At 35.1% G+C, this 15,584-nt stretch overlaps 1 pseudogene across 1 annotated transcript; it reads left to right on the top strand.

Annotated features, from left to right (window-relative positions):
• Positions 1–14,400: 14,400 nt before the first annotated feature.
• Positions 14,401–15,089, top strand: LOC308626843 (RNA-binding protein 8A-like; annotated as a pseudogene). Its single transcript has one exon. The product of its transcript is annotated as an RNA-binding protein 8A-like (transcript).
• The last annotated feature ends 495 nt before the right edge of the window (positions 15,090–15,584 follow it).

Here is a 15,584-nt window from a genome sequence, read left to right as displayed (position 1 = left end):
GCGCAGACTTCTCATTGCAGTGGCTTCTCTTGTTGCGGAGCATGGGCTCTAGGCACGCAGGCTTCAGTGGTTGTGGCACGGGCTCAGTAGTTGTGTCTTGCGAGCTCTAGAGTGCAGGCTCAGTAGTTGTGGCGCACGGGCTTAGTTGCTCCACAGCATGTGGGATCTTCCTAGACCAGGGCTCGAACCCATGTCCCCTGCATTGGCAGGCAGATTCTTAACCACTGTGCCACCAGGGAAGTCCCCTGTATTCTTTGATAATACTCACTTGATATATCTAGGACGAGTCTTTTTTGTTGTTCCTAGGTTATATATTGAGAGGATAATTTTCTTATTTGCCTCCTTTATGTAAATGTATAAGGAATTGAACTTGTCATTCAACTCCTAGGTAGGAATCATTGCTGTAATAAATTTGAACTGATCATTCAACTAAGATTTATTGGTTCCTTTATAATTGCTATATATCACACGAGATGTTAAATTTTACATACTCTATGTTAACATCATACAATATCATATATCATTATATATATAATGACCTATACATTTGTAGTCCATTGTCATCAATAATATTTTTGTGGTAATTCATTCATTTTTGGCCTATAAGTGGGATAATTAACATATTAAATAGTAAATCCCTTTATTTACCTATCTTGATCTTATTTCTTTTGCTACTAGTTTCCTTTAAATGAATTCCAAATCTATTTTACCCAAATTTGCTCAATGATTTATGTGTTGATGCTAAGTAAGTTTACTTTTTTTCCTACTCTGAATTATTTAATTAGTTAAAAAATTAATTGTGGAGAAGTCAGTGAGGCTAACATTAAACATTAACATTAAACATTAGTAACATTTAGGGTTACTGACTATAAAAGGAAAAGTTAGCTGGTGAACGATGATTTAAATTGCTTGCTTACGCAGCGCTCGTACACTTCCTGTCGGAATAACATGTGATGTTAGAAGACTGCACAAAAACTCTAATGTATGGCTTGGTGACTTTAGTTAATAATACTGTATTGCATACTTGCAGTTTGCTAAGAGAATAGATCTTGTGTTCTCACCACCCGCCGCAAGTACACATACAAAGGTAACTATGTGAGGTGATGAATGTGTAAATCAGCTTGATTGTGGCAAGCATTTCTCAGTGTATACGTATATAAAATCAAATTGTACACCTTAAATATATACATTTTTTGTCAATTATACCTTAATAAAGCTAGTGGAAGAAAAAACTCAGACTCTCAAGTAAGTGCCTACATACTTATGAATCAGTAATGTTTTTATTATATTTTAAGTTATTTTGCTAACATTGTCCTGAAAAATAAAAGGAACCATATTAGTTTCTTATTTCCCATTTTTTTAGACCTTACATTTACTTAAAATGACATGATTTTTAACAAATTCTGTAATAACATTATAAATTAATTAAATAATTTTGGTCAAATAAAAAATAAAATCAGGATATTGCCAGAACAGAAAAGATTTCAGTAGAATAATAATTTCTCACTGGAAAAATTTCCCCAACCCTGACACATTTCTCAAGGCTTCTTAGGTTCTGATTTTGTACTTAATGTTCTAGTACTGTCACTTTTTTGTCTGTACACATGTAAGGTGGAAAATGACAGCCTTGGTTTTCAGTACGCCAGGTATATTCCACTTGTAGTCAAGTGTATTAAGTTCCCACTGAGAGAAGAACACTATTTTAGGTAGTCAGTCTTCTTATTCATAAAGTTAAAGAAAAATTTTTTTCTAAGAAGCTCATGTAGATCTTAAAAATAGAAATAAAATTTTGTATATATATTCAGGTCTGAAAATATTATTTCCATTTTATAAAAAAGTCTGTAATTCTGAGGTTGAACGATTGTATAGTTAACAAAAAATTAAGGTACTAACTTTAACTATATATATATATATAAACTGTTTAAATGTGCTTAAGTTACAAAAACATGAGAACTTTGAGCAATGATGCAATAGCTTACTGTAAGATTTATATTTAACAATCTATAGAAGTGAATTGAGAGTGAAGTTTGAATAAACTTTTGGTAATGTCGACAGAGGGATGTTCACAGACAGACTCCTTTGCAAATAATAATTATTAAAAATGGCTAAGTATTGTTTAATGCATCAAAAAGCAGAAATAAGAAAGTAGAAAGTTTGTTTAAGAAAAAAAAAACCTGCATTGGAAGGGACAAGAATCTAGATTTGAAATTTTCTGACCTAAGTGTGCTATTTAGTACCCACGGCTTTAGAGGTGAAAAACTGAAGCAGAAACCTATAGCCTTGTAGTTTAATTTGAAAAAAAAGAAAAACAAAAACTGAGCTCAAGGCTGGTAGATCAGCTGAAAATAGAGAGGGATTTTTTCTTTTCCTGGTAGCCAGAGGACTACAGAAGTAAGACTCAGAGTGTAAATATGAAATTCTGCCCATATCATTGGCTGAAGCTAATCTATGCATGTGCAGGAAAAATGATAGGGAGTCTGGTGAAGTAGACAGAAACTGGAATATAATCGATTATTGAAAAATGGAGCTGCACCCGGCAAGATTTGTAAATTTTCTGCTTAATAGAGTGCAGCTTAGCAGAGAGTTAAAGTCTTATATGCTTGAATTGTCAGAGGATATAGTGCAAGGCCAGCAAAGCAGCTGGAAATTAATTGGACATTCCTAGAAGGAGAGAAAACAAAGAGAGAGCAGTCTCACATGTCTGAATATAATCTCTGCTCCAACCCTTGGCTGACCACCAAATTAAACAAGGCCCAGGCTAAAAATACAAGAGCAGGAAGACATTAGAAGTAAGAGGAGGTATTAGATACTGAATCCCACTGGAGAGACAGAGGTTTTAGATAGCATCTAGGTGAGTTAACTGCTACTAGAATAAGAAAGCATCAATGAATAATACAAGAATAATGTAGAATAATACACGAAATTTACAGTCACAACAAATTATTATCAACAGTGTCCATTGTTCTTCCAAGAACTCCTAGACATGCAAATAAAGAGGAACATGTAGAACCAGTTTCGGGTTGGTTAGACAAGCTGCTTGATTTACAAGGCTACCGTTACATGCTTTTATATTCCCTATGTACTGAAACTGGAGCGGTGGGTCCAGAACTAGGTCTTGGGTGAGGTTAACTTAACATTTATGAATGTAAAAAACAAAAAATAATTTTGACAGGTGATGCCCCAGCGGAAGCTGCTCAAGGGAATATTCTTATTCCAGTCAGGCAAATCAGACTTGAGGGTTGTATTAAGAAGGAAGAAAAATAGGGAAGAAATTGGAATTGAGATTCTACTCTAAGCAAAGTTAAAAGCTTTCATTTATCTGTGGGATTGAAAATGGGGAGTGGTGATAGCAATGGTAAATAATATTAGAGAATTTATATAAATAGCATTTAATGGTGCATATGATAATATTTTAGAAAGCTTTGGATGATCAGTATGGTTTGGAAGACAAGAGATTTTTAACTTTGGCTATATTACAAGTGTTCTTTCTGTAAAATAATGAGATGTATAAAATGTCACTGCGTTTTTCCTTGGAGCATGGACAGTAGCTAGGCCTTAGACACAAACTGCTTACTCTTCAGTGCTTTGATTAAAGAAAATTATAACTGGATGTCCTCACTGCCAAACGTTTCTGCCTGAGACCAGGATGAAGAGTGATGGGGTCAGGTCAGTTGCCCCTCAGAAGCAGTTATCAGATCTTGCCAGTGGAGCTCTTTGGCTGCCCCTTCCAAAACTGCAGGATCTCAGATGCACAAACAATCAAAACAACAGAGAAAACCTCACCCACAGGGAAATTAGAAATCAATACAGGTTGATTAAGTTATCCTGTGGAAACCTTCTTTTACCATGGAGAAAACACCTGGACACAGTTCAGCACTGATGTGCTTCCCACCCTTAGCCATTCTGTCTAGAAGTTGGGGTAAACTTCCATGGCCATTTAACTTTGGTTAACCTGTGTGTCCTGCTTTGTCCAATGGGATGTGAGTGATGGTGATGTATATATATGTCTTAGCAGAAGCTTGATATTTTCCCAAGGTTTAGAAGCTCTGTGGGTCTTGTTTCCTCCTCCTTCTAATCCCTATCTCAGCTTTTTTTCTACCATGAGAATGACCACAGCTGCCCACAGCCCCATATAAATGGAGCAAGACTTAAATGTTTGTTGAGGCAAGCCTTAAGATTTGAGGACTCTTTGTTGCCGCCATAAAGGTTCAGGACAGCATGGTTCTTGCTGGATCTCCTTCACATTGTGTCATATTTTCATTTCACTGTTCTTGCAAAGTTCGATTATTTGGATCTTGAGAAAGAGAAAAGAAAGCATAGAAAAATTTTGAAAACATACTCCAAGTTCTAAGGGAAATAAGGAGAAATAGACTTGGAAGCATTAAATCACTCACAGCAAAATTGTATTCGGGTAGAAATTGGCAGACATCTTTGCAATTACTCTGCTACATCAGGTAAGGTCACATGTAAGGCAACCTGCTTTCTCTGTCCCTCTGATCCTCCCTGACCAGCACAGGTCCCAAATTAGTCCATCCCTGGCATCAATCAAAACTCCCACAAAGGGCTTCTGTCCTGAAGATCTGTTTCTAGGATCACTCTTTTTTTGTCTCAGTCTCTCTGTCTCCATCTCTCTTTCTCTTTCTATCTCTCTCTTCCCCTCCTTCCAACATTAAGACCTCAGAAAGCCCTCTTGCTGGTATGTCCTTCTCATTCCCTTACCGTATGTCTGAGCGACTCATAAAAGTGTGAATTACCTGTGATCACGGGCTCAAGTGCAATGCATTTTGACACTATTCTTTCAAAGGGGAGGGAGCAGCAACCGGCCTGACATAACAGGATGCTAGACTTCTTTTTCTCTCTTTCCCTTCACATCCTCCACCAGAACCTATTCCTATATCATGGGCCAAGGTATCATAGAGACCACCAGGAACATATGAGTGAAACAACCGGCTACCGCAATGGGAAGCCTGTGCACCACAACAAAGAGCAACCCACGTTCGCCACAACTAGAGAAAACTCATGCACAGCAACAAAGACCCAATGCAGCCAAAATTAAAGTAGATAAATTTATATATATATAAAGAGAAACCAGTGTCTTCTATTCTGAATGTGTTTGTGAGTGTGTGTATGTGTCTGTGTCTGTACAGGAGGTACTAAGGTGGTTATGGCACTAGAGTCAGACGACCTGAATTCAATTCTGGGCTCCATGATTCCCACCTGTCGGAGTGAGCATGTGTTATCCAATGTCCCTCTTTCATTCTCCTCATCTGAAACAAACTGAAAATAGTAATGTTATATAGACTGTTCAGATTTTGGGGGATTAAATAATTATCAATTCATGGAAAGCAGTTAAACAGAAACAAGTACAAGATAAACATTATATAGGTAGTATTATTTTAATAACTATGTTGAGAACTTTTTTTGTCTCTTGGAAAAGTTATCTGGGGTCATAGAATCACCATGCAGCTGGTACCAGCACAGTTAATACAGTCACATAATAGAGCCACCACTTATCAATATTTTGGGAGGACACAAAGTCACCCATAGAAAACCATGGAATGGGTACCATACTGTATTGCAGGGAAACATTGATCAGGTTGTTTAGGCTACATCTTTTCTAGCCAAAAATTATATTTATAGCATCCCCTTCAATTCAATTTACCAAGACAAAAATCTACCTGGAGTATTCAGTCAGTATCCTACTCAGTGTAAAGAAGATACATTTGGCTAGAGTATCCTCTGTTTGCAAAATATTTCTCAGGAACCTGCAGTAGTTGACCCTGATTCAAGACTTCAAGATCATAGCTATGTCATCATTAAAGACACAAGAAACAGTTATGAATCTTCCTGTCTACGTTATCATCCAGCCCACATTCCATATGGGGCTTATTAAAGACTGCGTCAAGTGCATTACTGATTTGGAAATATATCATTCTAAATGCTAATGTGGGTGCAGTAAGAAAGACATTTTCATATATTACTGGTGTAAATGAATATGGCTACAAACTTTGGAAAGTAATTTGGCAACATGAATCAAGGGTCTTAAATTATTCAGACTGCATAAATTCCATTTCTATAAATATATTCTAAGGAAATAACTGGAGCAATTAACAACTATGTTAATAACAATATTATTTACAAAAGCAAAAACAGGAAAATTCAATGGTCAATAGTAGGAGCTTGCGTGAATATGTTATGGTGTAATCATAGATAAAATATTTGCAGAAATAACAACTATAATAAAATAATGACATGGAAAATGTGTACGAAATAACGGTGCTTGAAAGAAACAGTCACAACCAGACAAGTATAAGGAGTCATTTTATATTTAAAATTATATATATATAGTTCACATTATACATTATCCAATACATAGAGAGGAAAAAATCTTGGGAAGGTATATAATAACATATTAAAAGTGGTTATGGGGGCTTCCCTGGTGGCGCAGTGGTTGAGAGTCTGCCTGCTAATGCAGGGGACACGGGTTCAAACTCTCGTCTGGGAGGATCCCACATGCCACGGAGCGGCTAGGCCCGTGAGCCACAACTACTGAGCCTGTGCGTCTAGGAGCCTGTGCTCCGCAACAAGAGAGGCCGCGGTAGTGAGAGGCCCACGCACTGCAATGAAGAGTGGCCCCTGCTTGCCACAACTAGAGAAAGCCCTCGCACCAGAAACGAAGACCCAACACAGCCAAAAATAAAAAAATAAAAAAATAAAAACTATACCAAAAAACAAAAAAGTGGTTATGTCCAAGTTTCTGAATTCTGAGTTATTTTCTTTTTTATATTTCTTTTCATTTTCTAAATTGTGGGGCATATAGTTCATTTCTTTTCAGAAAAATGTAAGATTTTAGAACTTTGCTGAAGTTTAAATATAAAAACTATTATAGTCAGTTGGACTGTCCGTTTACCAATAATATTAACTTGAAATTAGGTTAATCTTCAATACCTCATTCTAATTAAATTCCTTTTGATTCCTAGTAACCCTTTCATCTGTCTCTCAGTGCTTAACAACAATTCACTTGAAATAGATCACCCATTATTTTACATTAAGCTCATTGGTCTATGATTTGCAGCATCCCTCTCCAATAAAGACATATTTTCATGTCTTCTAACACCTTAATTTTCTCTTAAACAAGATCACTTCTTTTTTTTTAACATATCTCTTTTCTATTTTCTATAAATTATTGTTAGAAGCTCTATTACTATCGAAATAAATATCATGTGAAAGCTTCCAAAATTAGGAGAAAATATTTGCCTATTTTGCATTTTATTAGAGAATTTCTCAAGATTTCTGCATCAATCATTAGTTCTTATTCAAAATATAGTCCATCTGATATAATAAGACTTAAGAAGTCAGGCCACAAAACATTCCAAAAACATATATTATTGGATGATGCTAGGATTCTCATCACCACCACCACCATCCCCGCCAGAGTAAATTGGTCAAATCTGAGCAAATTGGTCATAGATAGACATAGATATAGATATATAGGTATAGGTGAATAGATATAGACATAAATATAGCTATAGATAACCTATAGATATAGATGCTCTAGTACATAGTACAAACAGCTGATGAAGAAAGTCAGGTGATGCTTAAGCACAGGCATTACTATAAGTTACTGGAATGTATTAGTTTGTCCAGAACATCCCCACTTCTTTTCAGGAAAATTCCCATCCCCTCTTCTATTTGAAATTGCAAAATCCATCCTCAGAGTTACCATGGGAATCTCAACAATATAGGGGCACTCAAGCTTTTGGACATAGTTGTCAAGGTTTTGAACATAGTTCAGGAGTGGGAAATTGACATGGGCTAACCCAATAACTGTCCTTCTCTGGGAAGGGCTAAGAAACAGGCTGAAAATACCATTCCATTAAAGTTCTCTGAGGACATGTATTAAAGGAGCTGTTTATGATGGCCATTTTTCTTCTTTCTGTGAACTTCAGACCACAGCAAGCAATAAATTTTTTTAAGTGTGAAATAAACAATAAAAAATATAAATTATAAAGATTGATAAAGAATAGTATGGAGAGACAGTACACCGGAAGAAAACAAAACAAAACAGAAAACTCTTAACAGAGTTTTGTTTCTAATTTCTGATCCCGGTGGAATTTCTGTCCATATCATCTGTGAGATATACCAATACACTTATAATAAACTCATGGTTAATTGACTCTTTTATTTTACTTAATTCAAGTTGGTTTTGGTTTCTATCACCTAAAAGTCTGCACTTAAAGATCAGTTCTGAAAAGTAGTAATACTGCAGCTGATTATAGAATACATTTTCTTTGAATAAAATTCTCTGTATCATTTCACAGAAGCTTGAGAAATGCCTCCACTTTTCATTAGTTCAAATTTTAAATGTTAAATTTAGTTTAAAGAAAAAATATGTTAATATACAAACAAGACATAACATTTGTGTGATACATACGTGCCAATTTATCATGAGTAAAGCAGTGTTCACAGCAACATTCTATATAACATCAAAAACTGGAAACAATCCAAATATCCATAAATAGCAAAGACAATGTTACGTGGACACAATGGAATATTATATAGCAATCCATACACAACCACAGCTATACACAACAATATGGGTGAATCTTTGCAAAATAAAATTAATTCAAAGAGTCTGAAAAGATTATATAGGACATGATGCACTTTTGAAAATTTTAAGAACAGCTAAAACATAAACTTACATGTTAGTAATAAATATGATAAAATGAAGCCCTATAAAGTAGTGGGATAAAGGATAATCATGAGATCTAGAAGAATGCTTAACTCTGGTTTAGGAAGGCAGAGTAGAAGGCATTTCTACTTTTGCTTGTCTATCTAGTTCCATTATTCATGACTGTGTGTCTGAAAAGGGTTTTTCAGTTTAGATGACCATAAAAGCCAACATTTTATTTAGCATAGATTGGATGATATTGAACATGAGCTGTGAATTGGTAATTTATGCACCAGAGACATGCTTGAGAATTACAAGCAAGGTGACCTGATGGTATTTCTGAATAATTGGCTCTCTCACTTCCTAGGAAATTTCACCTTTACTAGCGTGACACTTTCCACATTATAACTCGTCTAAAAGGGTCCACCAACAGTTTGCTAGTAGTTTGTCTCACATATTCTGAAAAATCATGTTATTAAAGAAAAAAAAGAAATGTATTTTTCATATATTCAAATTCTATTAAGAATGATCCTGACTAAACTACTTTCCTTTTGATTGTGATTATGACTATAAATAATATAATTTTATTCCATCCTTGGATTTGCTTTCTAGGTAGAAACTAAGGTTCTCTTTTAGACCACCAATTACCCCACACTGACAGTAAAACTTGATTAGAATGGCTGTGCATTACCAGGATGGATTCTGTTTCATGAGCGCTTTAAAAACAGGAAAATGTCCCATCTGACAAGTACAATTAAGCTCAGGTCTGTTATGTAACACATTTTTGTATTTTAGGAGCTTTCTAGTTCCCTTTTAACCCAGTAACTATATATTATCTTCGTTGTCAGTATCTTTGTGCAAATTAAAAATACTAACAATTTGAACATGACATTCATCTTGACAGCTGTATGTGTTCAATTTCCCTTTTCAAGTCATCAGTGATAATGCCATTAATTGCAAACATAGCCAAAATGAATACTCTCTAACTGCTTCCATACACAGATATTTTTGCAGGAGAAAACAATTACTGAAATTATGAGAATTTCATCCATTAGGACATTTAGACTGAAAATTCTATTAACTCTTAAAGGAACTTCTGACATAAGAAGTTTATGGTTGCATATTGTTAATCCAAAATATTGAACTCAAATACTGCAATTACTTAGAAAATGCCAAGGCTTAACCCTCTGAAATGAATCAATAAAAATGTGCCTTGGGTAGCATCAGAAGCAGTTTTCTGTCATCTCTCTTCACTGAAAAGTAACATTCTTTGGACAAGGAACTTGCAAGCACTTAGAATTGTGTATACACAATAAACTTATCTAGGTATATTTTTAAAGAAGCACTAAGTGGTAACATTTCCTCTACTACTTAAGTTCTAGACAAAACCATTTCTATAATATCAATTTCTCTGGCCTACCTTGAGAATTCATTAAAATCCTTCATTATTTTCCTATCTCTGCTTTCATACCTCATCAATCATCAGTCCTTTGATCCTACCCTCAGAATTTCACTCACGTGATTAACGATTTATTTTGCATTTTTGTAAAAATATTAATAGGAGGCCTCAGACACCTGGGTTCCCCAGGTGTGTCTCATGCCCAAACTCCCCTGGCAACCCCATAGAACTCCAGAGAACGCACAAGATCAAGCATCCTCTGGGAAGAGTTGTCAAGGCAGCTGCGCCTGGGTCTTAATTCTGCCATTTTCTGAGTAGTACCTGATGCTCCGTGCATCTCAGCCCATCCTTGCCCTGTCCCTCTATCAGGACCTGCACTTTACTACCTCATATACCCAGAGCCACCTACTACATCCTGTGGGGTCCAACTGCACCCTGTTTGTAATAATAAATGAATAAATAAATAAATAAAGATAAAATTTTATTTATCTTATGCCAACATGATTGAGTCTGTTTCCTAACTGGTTTCTGTGCTCCTAGATCTCCCCTCTGATTCAGAGAATATATATTTACTAGACAAATCTTTTAAAATTACTTTTTACTATGTCATCCATCAATGAAATTGTTTAGTAACCTCTAAACCTTTATAATGGTGCCCAAACTCCTCAACCTACCATTCAGGCTTCTTGATAGCTATCCAGAAAGCACTACACATCCATATTCCCAATAATTGTTCTTCGAGGAGACATCTCCTTCCTGTTAATTATCATTGTCTTTGTTAATCCAACCATTCCCCCGTGCCTTTGAATCATCTCTCTTTTGTAAACATTATCTAAATATTATCATTCCTTTTCTTTTCGCATTCACTTAAATATTTTCATTCCTTAAAATCAAACTGAAATCTCATACTTTCTACAGAGAATGACTAGATAATACTGTTCCAAAATGATCTCTCCTCAGATGAACTCATGAAAATCTTAGCACCTCAGCTACCCATGTGTACCCTATCATAAACAAACTTTGGTTTTAGTTGTTTAAACATTTACCTCAACACTCTTATTAGCCTGGAAATACTTGGAGAGATGAGGCTGAAATAATTTTCAATTCTTTATAATATTTTGCTTCCCTAATAAATATTAAAAGTAATAGTCTCTACTGGTATCAAGACAGTCTTCTAGGAGTTGCATTTACAATGAGGAACAAACTGATGTGGCTTCTTATCTCATTGAGCTTCTAGCAATATCTTGTTATATTAGGTATTTTTTGGTCTATGAAACAGATTTATTTGATTCTTACATGAATCTCAGGTCCTCTAAGTTCAAGGGCAGTGCTCAGACTTGAATTATTTTATAATAATATTCCAGTTGAGAATATCACATTCTGGTCCAATAACCTCAAATTCAAAAAAAATATATAATAAAGAAGTACATGTGTGAAATAATGGATATTTTTTACACATATTTCCTTTCATGTAGGAAATGTTTTCATTTGACACAAACTATGTACCTTTAAGGTATAAGCAAGCTAGTTTCTAGCTTGAGTTTTTCATTATTTTTAAATAATTAATGATAGAACAGTAAAGCAATAAAAGCTGTCAGATTTATGACAAGTTTCGGCTACTCATTGGTCACACAAAGCTATTCTGCTTTTCATATAATCAGAATTATGTGGAGGAGGGAATTTTTTGCAAGGTAAATTAAAGATAGTTATTGGCTATAGGTAGGCTTTCTTAAAAATAATAAATACAATCAATACCTGAGTGTAGCTAGGGACACATAAAACTCTAATCGAAGTCAGGAATCAGTTGTTACTTTTCCAATGGAAATGAACTCAATAATCTGGGAGGTTTCTTCCTTCTTTGGTTTCGATGATTGTGCTGCTAAGTCCCCAAAGCAACTGAATGTCAGAAACTGGTCAAGCAAATAAATGTAACAAAAGGAAACTAAGAGAAGAAAAAAAATGAGGGGTAGAAACGATTCTTAAATGATATGAATGAAAGAGAGAACATTTGAAGTATGTGTGTATTCTGTCACATGCTTCTTAACAATGGAATATAGTTTGAGATTCATAGCTTTTGCATTATGTAGTTTCTTTTTGAGATTACCAATATCAGTTAGATAGAAATTTATAAATGATTCAAATAAACATAATTTTAATTTTCAAGAACTAAAGGGGATTTTTCTAATTAAGAAGAAGCACAAGATGAGATCAGGATGATGCTTAACTTGAAGCACAATTTCAACTTTTGATTGACATTTGATTACGAACTGACGGAGAGATTTGTCCTCTCTGGTTTCAAAAATCAGGTCATGTCTTTTGTCCTTTTAAAAATTCTCCATTTTTTAAAATTATCATATTCTCAAAAGTCATGTAAAGTTTGTATTGTGTGAAGTATATGCATAATCAAATAGTACTCAATGTAAAATTTCTGATAGAAGTACTGCCAATAAAATGATGGATTGACAGCTATCACTGATATGACATGCTGCTAGATGAATATACATAATGTGTATGAATAAACATACATATGTAAAAGAGAATGTATATAGGTACATGTGAAGTATGTGAATGTAATCTATAGCTTAGAAAATAAATACCATTTGAAGGATTGTCAAATTTTAGATATCAAAGGCTTATATTCACTTAGATTGTCTAAAACAAAACAGAAGCATTACATCAATCATGTGAAACTTTATCCCTTAACTAGAGAAATAAAGATATTTACTCTACAAAAAGTTTTTATTAAATCATTGCTTGCAAATATTTTTGCTATTATTTTCTTGTCTAAAGCCTCATATATGGCCATCTGCTGCATCTCCAACCAGACTTTATTTTTAAGGTTCCCCATATATCTTGATAGATAAAACCTTCACATCTGTCAGAATACAAATTCCTACCTATAACTGTTGTTAAGACATAGTCTTTAATATTATACATATTATAGTATATCATTACTTTCTACTCTAAGTAATGAATCAGAGCAAGCATCAGAAGAACCTCCCTCTTGTGGCCCCAAAAAGTGGCCAGAAAAATTTTCCTTTCTGTATTTATAAATGATTGTTTGACAACTACAAGAATATTTACAACACATTACCTGCAAGATCACCTTCTGCCGCTAATTGTGGATGTTTCCACAAATTTCTATATAGAAAATCCCAAATATAAATCTCCAGTCACTAGGACTTCACCCAAGCATCTGGAAGCACAATTGTTGATATCCATTAAACACAGTACAAACAAATAATTCCTGAAGCTTCTGTAAGTACTTAAAATATGCAGGTAGATCCTCAATAATGGTTTATTGATTGGATGCACTAATAATGAGCAAGGGAATAAATGAATATTCTAGAACTAGTTGGCAAGTTAGATATAAATAATTTGATAAAACTACATTGTAAATAACATTAAAGCAACTTAAGATAGCTTTAGAGCTTCCCAATAAGAAGCAGAAAATTATCCATTCAAAGAAGTTTTGATTACTATGTCTGATGGCACCGAGGATCAGTGTAGGAGTCCTGACTGATGAAAATCAGAGTACTGGCAGTAAAGGGGACTTTGTGAGAACCCTGCAAGGGCCGGGACAGGAAGGACCATGAGCACTCGGCAAACTTTCACGTGTGCAAATGAGCATTTTAGAGCTGTGGCACTCCAGAGGATCAGAGGCCATACAATGACTATAGGTAGTAAAAATACAGATGACACACAGTGGTTTAAAAAAGCAAAAAGAAGAGCATGGCTGTAAAGGGTAGCTTTCACAGAGGCCAGATGTAAAAGACTCAGAAAAAAAGGAGAGCACAATGAAGCTTCAACTAACCCCGGAAGAGTGTGGCACCAAGCTACCTGGCAGAAATGTCAGTAGCTATGGACGTAGATTATTGACAGTAAGATAACTGAGCAGTTTAAGTCAGAGAGGAGGATTCAAACAGCAAACTTATGAACAAGAAGGAAAACCAAAGTGAGGATATACAACCTGAATGTAGCCAACATCTTTGAATGTGAGTAAGGAAAAAGAAGTGTAACGAGAACAGAGAACAGTACTGCAGAGGCAGAAGAAAAACACACTTTTGAGAAGAATATGTTGAGGGAAATAGAAGGAAAATATGGAAAATGTCTGGTTTTTTATTTCAATAAAATTTCAGAATTATGTTAGAAAATAAGAGATATGAGATAAGGTGATAGATTCAGATCAAAAGGAAACTAAAAATGATGCAAACAAATATGAATAATTTAAAAATATCTGTATGAAGGAGGAAATGTATAGGAAAATAAGAATGCAACTGATAGATGAAATTTTCATTAGAAGAAACAAAGAACAGAGAGCTTAGGCAAGATGGCGGACGTACTGGACCTTCATGAGGCCGGGGGCGAGGATTTCACCATGGATGAGGATGGGACAAGAGCATCCACAAACTGAAAGAAAAGGTGAAGAAACGGAAAGGCCGTGGCTTTGGCTCCGAAGAGGGGTCTCGAGCGCGGATGTGTGAGGATTATGACAGCGTGGAGCAGGATGGCGATGAACCCGGACCACAGCGCTCTGTTGAAGGTTGGATTCTCTTTGTTACTGGAGTCCATGAGGAAGCCACGGAAGAAGACATCCATGATAAATTTGCAGAGTATGGAGAAATAAACATCCACCTCAACCTGGACAAACGTACAGGATATCTAAAGGGGTATACTCTAGTTGAGTATGAAACATAAAAGGAGGCCCAAGCTGCTATGGAAGGACTCAATGGCCAGGATTTGATGGGACAGCCGATCAGCGTAGACTGGTGTTTTGTTCGGGGTCCACCCAAGGGCAAGAGGAGAGGTGGCCGCAGACGCAGCAGGAGTCCAGACCGGAGGCGTCGCTGACCCATCCTCTGTTGTCCAGGTGTTCTCTCCAGATATTCCATTTGACTATGCAGCCTTGGAGAAATAGGGCTGGGGTGGAACTCACTGTGTCTACACGTAATCTCTTACCCTACCTGCTTAGTGTTTCTTTTGAGTTATGAATAAATGTCCAATTTTTGTTTTCTAAAATTTAAAAAAAAAAAAAAGAAGAAGAAACAAAGAACAGAATCAAGTTTACAGAACATGCAATCAATATATAGGACAAAATGCTCTAACATGAAGGAAAGAACGTTATGAAAAGGTTGAACAAAAGGTCAGTAATTTAAAGCCGATTTTTAGATAAAGAATCCTGCTATAAGTAGCCGAACAAATGTAATAAAAATATATAATTATATAATATATAAAATATATTTTTTAAATATATATTTTAAAAAATATTATAAAATATATATTTTTAAAAATATATTAAAATATATAATTGAACACAACTTTAACTAGAGAAAGACCAGGAGTCTTGAAATTAAAATGGCTAATTGGATGTTAATAATATTAATGAAAAGATGCCAATTCCTGGACATATCCTGTGATGATTTTTTTTAATTCAGTAATAAAGGAGAGGAATTAGTTTCAGTCTTTTTCTTGGGAATTAAGATTATCTATGGGGAAACATTGATAAGGAACCTT

Source organism: Mesoplodon bidens (genome assembly GCF_964165515.1).
Source record: "Mesoplodon bidens genome assembly, chromosome: 13".
In the NCBI taxonomy this organism is placed as follows: Eukaryota; Metazoa; Chordata; class Mammalia; order Artiodactyla; family Ziphiidae; genus Mesoplodon; species Mesoplodon bidens.
The sequence above is the reverse complement of the archived record's forward strand: the minus strand, read 5'-3'. Positions and strand labels throughout refer to the sequence as shown.